The sequence below is a fragment of the Panthera onca genome, chromosome B1, assembly GCF_046562875.1.
Source record: "Panthera onca isolate mPanOnc1 chromosome B1, mPanOnc1 haplotype 2, whole genome shotgun sequence".
Taxonomy (NCBI): domain Eukaryota; kingdom Metazoa; phylum Chordata; class Mammalia; order Carnivora; family Felidae; genus Panthera; species Panthera onca.
This window is the reverse complement of record NC_138342.1, coordinates 33,762,356-33,774,742: the sequence shown is the minus strand read 5'-3', so window position 1 is coordinate 33,774,742 and position 12,387 is coordinate 33,762,356. Positions and strand designations below refer to the sequence as shown.

The 12,387-nt window shown below is 39.1% G+C and overlaps 1 protein-coding gene across 7 annotated transcripts in view; it reads left to right on the top strand.

Annotated features, from left to right (window-relative positions):
* RBM47 (RNA binding motif protein 47) overlaps positions 1-12,387 on the top strand; it is a 161,486-nt gene that overhangs the window by 123,395 nt on the left and 25,704 nt on the right. For 4 of the 7 annotated variants that reach the window (XM_060655177.3, XM_078446177.2, XM_060655179.3 and 1 more), the window contains one exon: positions 150-275. The exons of the other annotated variants lie outside the window; for them this stretch is intronic. The gene's annotated coding sequence lies outside the window, so the exon portion shown is untranslated. The remainder of the gene's footprint in view (positions 1-149; positions 276-12,387) is intronic. 7 annotated transcript variants of the gene reach the window in all.

Genomic DNA, 12,387 nt, shown 5'->3' with positions numbered 1-12,387 from the left:
TCTCTCACTCTCTCTCTAAAATAAATAAACATTTTTTTAAAAAAGAAAAAATAAAAAAAAGAAAATGGCCTCACATTTTTAACCCACTTATGAAAATGATATTTAAATAGAAGACATTTCTAGCAATTTTTTTTTTTTTTACCCCTTAGGATTTGCTTCAAAGGGCATGCCAAAAATTGAACTGAAAAATCCCAAGCAAGCTGCCTGAATTTCCCTGTATATTCTTGTTCTACATCCTATAAAAGGACCAGACAAACCAAATTAGTGGGGTTTTGGTGAGTACATTCCCAATGTCCTTTTCTTCTTCACTTAAATAAAACCTTAAATTTTCATTCCTATCAACCAAGATATCTGCTGCTTAGACAATATGTACCCGGTGTGTGTTTGTTATAACAACCTTGGTGGTTTATATAACATGGTAAGTCATTTTAAACCCACAATATAAGTCCTTATTTCTTTGTTTAGTTTACATCTTTGTGACCTAAGGAGGAAAAATTACTACTGCTATCTGTATGTGTGAGCATCTTTGGCATTAAAAGACAGGAATAATTATGTATTGCTTATAAATTGCCTCTTATACCACCCAAAAAAAGAGGTGAAGGGTATCTTATCAGAGTTGTCTTCCAAAAGTGTTGGACACAAGGAAGGGTCCTTTGCACAAGCTAGAAAAGACACTTGTGTGTTCTTGAACAATCCTCCCGCTGTCTCTAATTGCTGTTTCTTTACCTTCATAGAAGGTAAAAATAACTGTCATGTCAGACTCTCCAAATCTTGGCAATGTGGTGAATTACAACCCATGTAAATGCACTCTGACAAGGACATAATTCTCTACAGATAGAAGGTATTAGTATTATGTGGGTGACAGTCCTATGTATGCTATAGCAGGGACAGGGAGCATGAAAGAGGCTAAACCTTGGACAGACCCTCCGGCCCTCCGAAGCCACAGCCACAACCCTCACAAAGCTCCAATCCTTGTATGTCAGGGAGGAGCTGCTGGTGACACCGATATACCCAGCAACAGCCTCCAAGCCCTCACCCTCCCTCTCCCGCCCTCCCGCCGCACCCTTCTCCCCGCCCCTGCCAAAGTCCTTTGTTTTCATGTCCTCTAGGCTGGGTTCTGGACTTAGTCTACGGAATTCAGGGACTTGGAGAGCTAACTTTTTTTAAAATTATGATATTTTTAGAAAAGCATATTCATTAAAGGAAACCTATGAAATTGCTTATAATCTCAGAATCCACTGATAACCACAATTAACATTATATTTCTTCTTTTTTGTTTCTTTTAGATATTTCAGATATTTTCTAAATATTATTTAACAAGGTTCACATAGTTGAGAACATGAGATAAATATTTTATCCTACAACTATGCCATAATTTATTTAGCCATTTCTATACCATTGTACATTATGTTTGCTGCATTCACGTATAAGTAGGTGCTATTATGTTCATTGCATAATAAATACCACTGTAGTGAACATACTTACCTATATATTTCATTTGTGTGTCTGATTATTTTCTTGAGGTAAATTTCTATAAATGGAAGCATGGGCTAATGAAAATGAACTATTTTTAATGAACACTGCAAAGCTCTTGATATTGTCAAACTGTCTTTCAGAAATGACTCAAATTAACTTGCCCTCCCCTCTCTCCTCACCCATTATTATGACAATGTTCATTTTATGCACACGGGTAAAGATTGAGTTCTGTTACTTTAAGAAGGTTTAAAATCATAAATATTTCTACAGAAGCTCAGGAAATAAAAGCCTCTTCCCTCCTCCCAGCCTCCACTCCCCCGCCCCCCCACCCCCGCCAAGTCCTAACCAATATCAGGTCTAAAGTAGAAGATAATGTTATCCAGCTGACATGTGCTCCAACCTCAATCTCTTGGGTCTGTTGATGGGGGAATAGCATTTCTGAGGCTTGCATCCATTCACTTGGTATGTCTTGTCACCACTTTTGTTCATTTCTGTACTATGTGCTTCAGGAGAACGAAAGAAAATCTTTTCATTGTCTACATGAAGCCCAATTCAGTCGATGAGTCCAGACAAACAACAAACTCAAAAATACTTAACCATGGACAGGTCACTTAACTTCTCAAGGCCTGTTTCTTCTTTCTTTCTTTCCCTTTCTTTCTTTCTTTCTTTCTTTCTTTCTTTCTTTCTTTCTTTCCTTATTTATTTAAAAATTTTTTTTTATTGTTTATTTATTTTTGAGAAAGAGAGAGACAGAGCGTGAGCCGGAGAGGGGCAAAGAGAGAGAGAGGGAGACAGAATCTGAAGCAGGCTCCAGGCTCCAAGCTGACAGCACAGAGCCCGACGTGGGGCTCAGCCCCATGAACTGTGAGATCATGGCCTGAGCTGAAGTGGATGCGTAACCAACGGAGCCACGCAGGCACCCCTGTTTCTTCTTCTTTGAAGTGAGGGGCTCAACTTCTCTGTATCTATCTAACGAGCATCTGAGGTGGTTTTTTGAAGTTCAGTATGTAGATAGTCTAAATTTGACTGTGAACAACACGATGTGTTGCATAACTTCCATTATCTAACAATGAAAGCACATCTGTTCTTTAGGAGAGAAAACTTTCCCTGCATTTTTTTTTTTTTAACATTTATTTATTTTTGAGACAGAGAGAGACAGAGCATGAACAGGGGAGGGGCAGAGAGAGAGAGAGAGACAGAATCTGAAACAGGCTCCAGGCTCTGAGCAGTCAGCACAGAGCCTGACGCGGGGCTCGAACTCACGGACCGCGAGATCATGACCTGAGCTGAAGTCGGACGCTCAACCGACCGAGCCACCCAGGCGCCCCTTTCCCTGCATTTTAAATACTAGGAAAAAAATTTTCAAGTTAATCATTTTTTAATGTAAAAAAGTAAAATAACGGGAAACTCCTTCAACATGGCTTCTACATTTTCTTTCAGCTCTTACATCTATAATTCGTGAGTAATGAATAAAATACCAAAAGCTGAGGACCACCCCCCCAAAGCAAAGGAATGGTCAGTGGACCTCACAGAGAGCTTTCCAGAATCATGACTAGAATTTTAAAGTGATAGATTCTACTGATTAGTTCTGTCCAATCTTCATCCTCGCACTGGCACCAGTTGCCACCCCCCAACCCCCCAGCCAGGAAAAGTCTATACTTGCGCTGTTCAGGGATTTTTATTGGATTTTTCAAACTTTGGAACACACCAAAAAGGTTTCAGGAGTAACTAAGCTCATCATGAATATTTGGCTATCTTTCACCATTACCGGAAATGTTAAAATTGTGTGACACCGATACTGAGCAATTTCAGGAGGCTGAGCCCAAGCTTGGCAAAGAAGTCTGCCACTGGCCAGTCGATCTTGCTTTCTGAGGTAGACTGTCCCTTGCATATCAATATAGAGCAGACGCTTCACAAATATTTGTTGGGTTCCTCTCTATTCAGATTTTGTGCCACTTTGAAATACTGGTTTGTTTTGCACCTAAAAAAAATTATTTTTACATATACGTTGGAACAAAACTCCAAAATCTAAAAGCATGAAAAGATTATAATAGTACCTCAGGCTACCTCTAATCTTTATTATTATTATTATTATTATTATTATTATTATTATTAATGTTTATTTTTGAGAGAGAGAAAGAGTACGAGCAGGGGAGGGGCAGAGAGAGAGGGGAAGATACAGAGTCCGAAGTAGGCTCCAGGCTCCGAGCAGTCAGCACAGAGCCCGATGCGGGGTTCGAACTCACAAACCGTGAGATCATGATCTGAGCCGAAGTCGGATGCTTAACTGACAGCCACCCAGGCGCCCCAGGCTAGCTCTAATCCTAACCTTGGAACAAAGACACTTTTTGACTAAATTTCACACAGTTAAAAGTATCATTAGTTTATTTATATATATACATATATATGTGTGTGTGTGTGTGTATATATATATATATATATATATATCTTTGCATTTTGAATTGTGAACATGAAGAAAAAGCTGTGTAACCTAGAACATTTTTCTAATCATTTCCCCATTTTCTCTTAAAAATCTGCATTCCTTCCTCCTTTTTTCCCTTCTCTGTTTTTTTTTTATGGTGGTAAGGTATGCATAACAACCATTTTTCGGTGTGCATTTCAGAGACATCAAATACATTCACATTATTGTACAAATATCACTGTCCTCCATCTTCAGAACTTTCTCATCTTTCCAAACTGAAACTTTGTACCCCTTAAACAATAACTCCCGTTCCTCCTTCCCCACCAGCTCTTTTCTACTTTTCTGTCTCTATGGATTTAACTATTCTAGGTAACTCATGTAAGTAGAATTATATAATATTTGTCCTTTTGGGTCTGGCTTATTTCACTTAGCATAACGTCATTATGGTTCATCCATGTTATAGGATGTGCCAAAATTTCCTTCCTTTTTATGGCTCATAATATTCTGTTGTCTGTATATGCCACATTTTGTTTACCCATTCATACATCAGTGAACATTTGGGTTACCTTCACCTTTGAGCTATGTGAATAATACTGCCTTAATCATGGGTGTACCTTTCTCTGTTTGAACCCCTTCTTTCAATTCTTTTGGGTATATGCCCAGTAGTGGAATTGGTGGGTCATATGCTAATCCTATGTTTAAGCTTCTGAGGAACCACCATACTGCTTTCCACAGCAGCTGTATAATTTTACATTCCCATCAGCAATGTGCAAGGGTTCCAATTTCTCCATATTCTTGCAAACATTTATTTTCTGGGTGCTTTTTTTTTTTATAATAGCTATCTTAGTGGGCATGAAGTGATGTATCTTGTGGTTTTGATTTGAATTTCCCTAATGATTACTGATGTGGGAGCATCTTTTTATATGCTTATTGGCTATTTTTGTATCATCTTTGGAGAAATGCCTATTCAGCACTTTGCCCATTTTAAAATTGGTTGGTTTTGTTGTTGCTTTGTAGGAGTTCTTTATATCCTCTGGGTATTGATTCCTTAATATTTTAAGGGATCGTTTTCCCCCATTCCATCGGTTGCCTTTCCACTCTGCTAATTCATAAAAGTTTTCCATTTTGATGTAGTCTAATTTGTCTATTTTTTTCTTTTGTTGCCTGTGCTTTTCGTGTCACATCCAAGAAATTAATGCCAAATTAATGTCATGATTTTCTATTATTTTATAGAAATATAAAACTATATTATATATAGTTTTCTTCTAAGAGTTTTATAGTTTGGGCTCTAACATTTAGGTCTTTGATCCATTTTGAATCAATTTTTGTATATGGCGTATGGGAAAGGCCAGGGTTCTTTGAAAGAGGTAACTTTCAGTCCCATCAAGTCTCAGTAAAGATGTGTGTCAGCCCGTTAAGCAAACGACACACATAGTCACACCTAATACTCACCCTCACTTATTTTTCTTCCTAGTGTAGGCTTAGGTGGTTTCCCAACAGACAGGGGAGAGAAAGCTGAAGCAATTAGGGAACTAACAGCTCAGCTGGTTCAGCTCTCGTAACTAGGATACAACTGTGAGATGGTGGCTAGGATCAGCAAGCATGTTGATATAAACATGCTTGATGAAATCCCCAACAAAAGAACAGCAGAGCTAGATAGAGTTTTAGGCTAAGACAAAAAGGATGTAGGTATATGTATAGGTGTGTGTGTGTGTGTGTGTGTGTGTGTGTGTGTGTTTGACAGCAGAGGGAAAGAGAGGGGACACTCCACACTGAATGTGGCTGTGAACTGTGAGCTACAGTAAATATTTATTTTTGTACAAAAATAGATTTCTCTCCATGACGCTTTAGAGAAACAAAACTAGGCACAGTTACATGGGCAAACTCTGTTTCCAAACCATTATCCTAGTTCTCTTTTTTAGTGGATGGAACCTGGGTACGCTTACAATAGAAAATGTGAGGGTCTGCCTAGCCTTCACGTGCAGACTCTTGAGAAGTAAGAAGAAAGTACTAGGCTGTGTAAGCTGCCTCACCTAGTATCACTGGGACCAAAAGTCTGCACTGGACTCCCTGCTCTCTGACGGGCTTGGAGACAGGAGTGCCACACTGATGGAACTCATGGTTGCAGGTTTCTCCACATCAGTTAGATTCTTAGCACTAGAACATAGTTGGGTGTCCAGATCACAAATGAATTCATGTTAAATCTACTAAGGATCTGGCTTCAGGACCACCCTCTCTTGGTTTTCATGGAGACTGATTTATGAGGGATGAACAGTTTGCTGCTGTAGGACCTCATTTTCTCTTTGCTGTGAAAGGGGATTTGGAGAAAAAGGAAATAAACTAATTGAATTTTCTGATGTAGGGTAGAATAAGAGAAGCCACGCTTTCTAAAACAGTTTGCAAGACTGGTATACTGTTTTTCCCTTGAAGCATTAAAGTCATTTCACACTTTATTAACTCAAAGAATATCCAGTATTTCTCCTGAGACTGGGAATAAATGACCAGCTCAAATCAGGGGCGTTTTTACCAGTGTGTTCGTTTTTCAATTGATATATTACTTCCAAGCGCACACAATGAAATTATGGAATATGTGAAACATGAGTAGCAATTATGTCTACAAAAAGGATCCTAGGAGTTTAATATACCTGGAAAATCATAAGCTTCCTCACACTTGAACGTTTTATTCTAAATGCTCTAGGTTCAATAACACTCTGGATATATATTTTCTGTTCATTTCTATTTTTAAAATTTAAGTCTGTATTTTAGGAGTTTCTTTAACTAATCTGGTTCTGCTTCTATGGAACTTTTATAGTCTATGGAACTTTTATGTAAATATCCAACTAACTTAACTGCCTAGTTAAATTATAGAGACTGGGAAAACTGGTTCTCCTTCCTGTCCCTCTTTCTTTTCTTCCTTCTCTTAATAAATATCTTTCCTCAGAATAGAGCAGTGTTTTATCTTTTCAAACATCTACAAATTCTACCTCAGAAATTATAACTTTAGCATTTAAATAATTTCTAATTGACAAACTCTCTTCCCTTCCCTAGTTTTAAACCATATATTACTATATTTTGTTCAAATGGTGAATACTCATTAAAAAGTGGGGTGTGTGTGTGTTTGTGTATGTGTGTCTGTGTGTGTGTAACTTAAACAAGGATTAAAGCAGACAGCTAATCACACAGTAGCATTGCTCTATCCCTGTATGTTTCTCTGGGGTATTTATTAACCGAGGTGATTATACTTGAAAACCAGGGACATTAAATGAGAATTTGAGAATGAGAGACAAAATGATTTTAAACGTGAAGGAGGTATGACCAAGGAGGAACAATAGCAGGCAGTAGCCATTTTTCTTCCCCCACTAAAACTAGAGGCCCCCGTGCTGTTTCCCCACCTTTTCCCCTCTGCAGTGAGAGGTGTCCCTGTGTGGCACACTCTCATGGAAAGTAGAAAGTCAGATAAATGAGTGACATTATTGAGCCAAGAAACTTGGATTTCACATATGACGTTTGGGAACTTTGGTGGTACATTCACTATCAGATTGATTTGTGATCTGTTTTCCAATTCATCAAGACCCACTACTGTATGGCAGAGAACTGCCCAGGAGCAGAGGAATACCAGGGAGAAAAGGACCGTATCCTCAACCAGTCTTCATGAGCTCAAGCACTTTAATAACCAGCTTCTCAAAATACCTGCACATAAAGGAGCGTTTGGAAACTGCTTTCATGGCCAGGCGTGGTCTTGTGCCTATTTCCTTGTGGTGTAAAATCTCTACCAAGTCCCCGAAACAATGTAGTAGAAGCTAAGCATATCGACTAATGTAGAAAAAAAAGAGTCACTTAAGGTCTATAGCTGCCTGACCAAGAAGTTTCTAAGGAGGTTAACATTTACATCCGGTGTAGTCAATCAGTGGTCGGTGTAGCTTTTCTCCTTGACACTACTGTTGTCTAAGCTGTGTATTAGAAGTGCCAGCCCCAGGGGGGACTGGGTGACTCAGTTGGTTAAGCATCCGACCTTTGAGCTCGGCTCGGGTCATGATCTCACAGCTTGTGAGTTCAAGCCCCACATTGGGCTCGGCACTGAAGGCACAGAGCCTGTTTGGGATTCTGTCTCTCCTTCTCTCCCCTCCTTGTGCTCACTCTCTTGCTCCCTCTCCCAAAATAAATAAACTTAAAAAAAATTTTTTTAAATACCAGCCCCTGTATGTGCCAAGGTTGGCTTATCCATTCTTCAGTGGGCTCCTTTTGGTCACTGCACAATACTTGGTATGGCTGTTTGTACACAGTTCTGGATGTAGGTAAATCACAAAAGTTAAATATAGATGGAAAAAATGTCCAGAGCAATTTGCTGGTGATTATATATAATAAAATTCTCTTTGTAGCTTTGTCTTACCATGTTTGTCATAAAAGGCAGTGCTCATTCATTGGTTCTTTCATTCATTCATGCCTTTACATTGGGCTCTACACTGATAGCGTGGAGCCTGCTTGGGATTCTCTCTCTCCTTCTCTTTCTGCCCCTATCTCAGTCTCTCTTTCTCTCTCTCTCTCTCTCTCTCTTTCAGAATAAATAAACTTTTAAAAATGATAATAATTTCAAACACCACCAGAGGGAAAATGAAGCTAGAAAGCTGAGTAAAGGGGGAATAACATTAAACATTTAATGAATAAAAAGAAAAAAATATTTTAAAGACCCATTGTAATGCCTATTTTCTTTGTCTCCCAGTAGAAAGTTTACTTCTTTTTATATTTTTTCTCACAAAGACCCTATTATAGTCATATTGTCAAGAAACGTTGTGGTATTTGACAATATATATATTTTTTTAATGTTTAGTTTTGACGGGGGGGGGGGGGGGGGGGAGGGGCAGAGAGAGAGGGAGACACAGAATCTGAAACAGACTCCAGGCTCCCAGCTGTCAGCACAGAGCCCGACGCGGGGCTCAAACTCACAAACTGCGAGATCATGACCTGAGCCGAAGTCAGACGCTCAACTGACTGAGCCACACAGGCGCCCCTGACAATATTTTTAACTTCAAAAATGCCCCGCATTCAATTTAAACTTTGAGAAGACAGTAACCCCTGGCTTATTCAGTGTTGAGAGCATTCCTGGCCAGGTGCTCGTTCGCTGTAACTAATGCCTTAAAATACAGGTCAGTGAAATGCAAGGACATCAATATTAAACAGGATCTATTTTTTTCCATGGGAGCAGATACTGTTTTGTAGTCACAACCGAAATGACTAATGTTAACCAAATAAATCAGAAGGTCACACCTAAAATTGAAGCTAATGTTTGACTATGTCACTCTGTTTCACAGCTTTGTTTCGGGACAGGCCATGTGCCACCTTCCTTACAAAGAGACCTATGATGTTCCTGTATACCACCATTTGGCGTATCACCAGGGGTAATAAAAGAACATATCTTGTAGAGCATGTACTCTTGTATAATAGGACCTAGCAATAACAGACCATACTATTACTCTGTAACTCCGACCTGCAACCACCAATTTGCAGTTCGGGGGAAAGAATAACATTTACATATCATTTTAAAAACTGCATGAGTTTATATTTGGGAAAGTTCACTTTCTAAATCTGTTTTGAGAGAAATTCAAGAAACTAAACAGATGAAAAATATCCTTTACACACAAGTTTTAGAATGTTTTAAAAGCCATATATATATATATATATATATGGAACTCTACTGTATTTGGACTGTCAGGGTTTGCTTTAGTTTTAAATGTAAACAGACGACTATTGGCGCCTGGGTGGCTTAGTTGGTTAAGTGTCTGGCTTCAGCTCAAGTCGTGATCTCACAGTCCATGGGTTCGAGTCCCACATCGGGCTCTGTGCTGACAGCTCAGAGCTGTAGCCTGCTTAGGATTCTGTGTCCCCCACTCTCTCTCTCTCTCTGCCCCTCCCCCATTCACTCTCTCTCAGAAATAAAAATAAAACATTAAAAAAAATTAAAAGTAAACAGACTACTATTGAATAGAAGATAAACTAGAGATGGCTACCCCAAAGATAAAGCTTAAGATAAGACAGATATAATATATATATTATATTTTTTAAATTTTTTAAAAATTTTATATATTTTTTAAAAATAGATATAATATATATAATCCCAAATTTACCACTATCCTATTGTGATTTTGAGGTTAAGCACATGATCACCCTTGTTCTCAGTCTCTCCATCAAGAAAATGGGACTGATCCTTTAGCACAGTATTGTGGGTATATATAGATACAGAAAGGATATATATAGAGAGATCATTTTTCAGTAACTTCAATCATATACTAAATAACATAAGGGACTTCCTTTCTATAGGAACTCTATTATTAATCCTTTTGTGAATTAAACAATATTTTTATAATGAAAATGATCATCCCTTAAATTACCAGCTCATATATTCAAATACTGGCACATAAAGTTTTTCTGAGAATATTGTGCCTGGATTACTTTCTTAAACTTGTGTTCGTAATTTTAATATCCCATAGCTAACAAACAATATTTAATAGGGCCTACTACATTCAGTGAGTAGGTACAAGCGTTAGTATAGGTATACTCATTAGTAATCAAAAGAATCTAATATTTACACAACTGGACAACTATCAGAAAGAACATAATATTTACTTTTGCATTATCATTAGCTTTAAAAATGCATCATTGTAACCACATATTTCACATGTAGTGTCTTAAAGCACTTTTGCATATAAATACAGAAGGCAATATCTATATATAGGTTCCCTTCCAGTTTGTCCACAAAAATTTAGGAATAAAGTCCCTCAAATTCTTTAACTTTAAAAATTACATTGTCAAGCAGAAAATGTGTGGTTCTCAACTGTGGCTATGTAGGGGCGCCTGAGTGGCTCAATCAGCTAAGTCTCCAACTCTTGATTTCGGCTCAGCTCATGATCTCACAGTTCATGGGGTCCAGCCCCGCCATCAGACTCTTTGCTGAAAACACAAAACCTGTTTGGGATTCTCTCTCTGCCCTTCCCCTGCTCTCTCTCTCCCAAATAAATAAATAAATATAAAAAAAAAAATAAACTATGGCTATATAGTCCTCTACAAAGAGAACATCCTTGAAAAACACGTACTGTTTTGCTCAACCCAAACGATGATGGTGATGATGATGAAATTTGAGCATTTACCTGAGCTAAGTATCTTTTTTTTTTTTTTAATTTGTTTTTGAGAGAGCATGAACAAGAGAGGGGCAGAGAGAGAGGGAGACAGAGAATCCCATGCAGGCTCTGCACTGTCAGTGCAGAGCCCAATGCGAGGCTTGAACTCACGAACTGTGAGATCATGACCTGAGCCAAAATCAAGAGTCGGATGGATGCTTAACTGACTGAGCCACCTAGGTGCCCAGCTAAGTATCTTTCTAAGTGCTTTATATGTTTTATCTCTTTAATCCTCACGTCATCGTGAGGTATATTATCCCCATTTATTAGGTGGTGAGACTGAGGCTCAGGAAAACTAAGTGACCTGTGTGATGGCACTTGTTTCTCAAGTGGTGGAGCCCAGATATGAAGTCGGGCAGTCCGGCTCCAGAGCCTGGAGTGTAACCATCATCTCTACAGTCTCATCACAGCCCCATATTCTTTTCTAACTTTTCTAACTTTTTTTTTTTAGCGAGCTTGGAGAGGGGTGGGGGGGGTGGGAGGAGAGAGAGAGAAAGAGGGAATCCCATGCTGAGCGTGGAGCCTGACACGGGGCTTGATCCCACGACCCTGGGATCACGATGTGAGCCAAAATCAAAGAGTCGGATGCTCAACTGACTGAGCCACCCCAGCCCCCTAATTCAATACATTCTTAATTCTAGAAATACAATTTGAACATGTTAACTACTTCGCAAAGGGCCAGAAATAGGGTATGGAACAGACTGCAGGACTGAGAGCTCAGGAAAGGGGCGGGCAGGGTGGTGAGGTGTGCTGAGGCATACAGTGGAAAGGGCCTGTGCGTGGGCCTCCTTTAACCAATGTCCATTTTGCACTGGCCATGGGTTTACTCTGTTAACACTGGCTATAGCTAACCCTGCTATCACTAAGGAGAAAGCAAAGGCAGAGAAAATGGTAGAAAGAGTTTGGGTTTGTCATCAGCTAAGTTTCAGTTCTAAGTGATGTTTTTTATTTATTTTTAATTTAATTTTTTTTTTTTTTACATTTATTTATGTTTTAAGAGACATAGAGAGACAGAGCACAAGTTGGGGAGGGGCAGAGAGAGAAGGAGACACAGAATCCAAAGCAGGCTCCAGGCCTCCAGCTGTCAGCACAGAGCCTGATGCAGGGCTCAAACTCACAAACCGTGAGATCATGACCTGAGCCGAAATCAGACATTTAAACAACTGAGCCACCCAGGCACCCCTCTTTTTCAATTTTTAATGTGTATTTATTTATTTAGAGGGAGAGAACAAGCAGGGGAGAGGGGCAGAGAGAGAGAGAGACAGAATTCCAAGCATGCTCCACACTGCCAGAATACAGCCCGATGTGGGGCTCGAT